Raw genomic sequence first — 1,600 nt, 5'->3', positions numbered from 1 at the left:
CCACGCTCTTTCTGCTCTAGGGCTACCGCCAGCTCCTCACAGCCTGCCTCCTTCTGAGTCACCTCCTAGGGCAGACAAACAGACCTAGTGGGGGAGGGGCGGGACTCCGTCATCTGGGAGGGCCACCTGGTAGCAGCCAAAGACACCATTGGCTTTGAGGTATGGGGAGCTGGAGCTGGTCAAGAGCGACAGCTAGTGGTCACCCTCAAAAGCAAGGTGCTCTGAGCCTCCCAGGGCAAGAAAATTCAAGGTATGGGGAAATCGGGACAGATTCTTGGCTGTGAGTGGACACCCGCCCACATCCAAAGCCATTCTTGGCTAAAATGGTAGGAGAAAACCCAGGCTCTTTAAAATGATGTGCAAGGACCCAGGCTACCTCCCCGGCCACGTGCCCTGCTTTCGGTTCCTGAGGACAGAATTGCTGGCACTCTGCTCTTGCCACCATGCCTTCACCCAGCCACCTCTTCTACGGAGACAGCTCTTCACTCTCCCAATTATCCGCTGAATCCTGCTCACCCTTTAAGACTCAACGCCACCATTACCTCCTCCAGGAAGTTTCTTGCCATCACCAGCTGGGATGGGTGCTTTCCCACGGCATCCAGGCCTCTGTCACGTCCTATTTGTCTATCACTTGAGTTCACTACACTCTAAATTTACTGAGCACAGATTTGGTCATGTATAAAGTGCTTGATTAATGTTTGAAGAATAAAGGATTCATAGACCCTAATACTAGGAAAGGCTTTGCAGCGGTTCTCAACCTGTGGGTCACGACCCCTTTGGCGGTCGAATGACCCTTTCACACGGGTCGTGTAAGACCATCCTGCATATCAGATATTTACATGACGATTCATAACAGTAGCAACATTATAGTTATGAAGTAGCAACGAAAATGATTTTATGGTTGGGCCACAACATGAGGAACTGTATGTAAAGGGCCAGAAGGTTGAGAACCACTGCTTTAGAGAAAACAGACCCACAGGGACAAAACAACTTTGCATTTCAAGGGAGAGGTGTAGATGGACCTAAAAGTCATTTCACTAGATGCCAGCCTTTTGAGCTTTTCGCCAGGCTACCCTATTTTTGCCTCTCTGCTAACATCCAGCAGCACTAAGCCCTCAGGCTGTTCCAGCAATGCCCTAAACCCTAGCCCTATTCCTTCCTGCCCACTTCCTGCAAAACCTTCTCATCAGAACTAAACTGCTTCTCCCGGCCTGCGTGGCTCAGTGGTTGAGCATCTACCTATGAACCAGGAGGTCACAGTTTGTATCCGGTCAGGGCACATGCCTGGGTTTCGGGCTCAATCCCAAGTGGGGGGCGTGCAGGAGACAGCTGATCAATGAATTCTGTCATCACTGATGTTTCTATCTCTCTCTGCCTCTCCCTTCCTCTATGAAATCAATAAAAAAATATTTTTTAAAAAAGAACTAAACTGCTTCTTCACAGAACTGCTCCAGCATATCCACTTCTGGGATTTTATACTAAATATATTTAAAGAAAAATGTAATTTTTTTATTTTAAAAATTATTTTAGTGGCATCATATTACAATTTTCATAAACATTTTTAAAAAGGAAGTAAAGGAAAACCTGAATGCTTTCTGAC

The sequence above is a fragment of the Myotis davidii genome, unplaced genomic scaffold (genome assembly GCF_000327345.1).
Source record: "Myotis davidii unplaced genomic scaffold, ASM32734v1 scaffold622, whole genome shotgun sequence".
In the NCBI taxonomy this organism is placed as follows: domain Eukaryota; kingdom Metazoa; phylum Chordata; class Mammalia; order Chiroptera; family Vespertilionidae; genus Myotis; species Myotis davidii.
The sequence above is the reverse complement of the archived record's forward strand: the minus strand, read 5'-3'. Positions refer to the sequence as shown.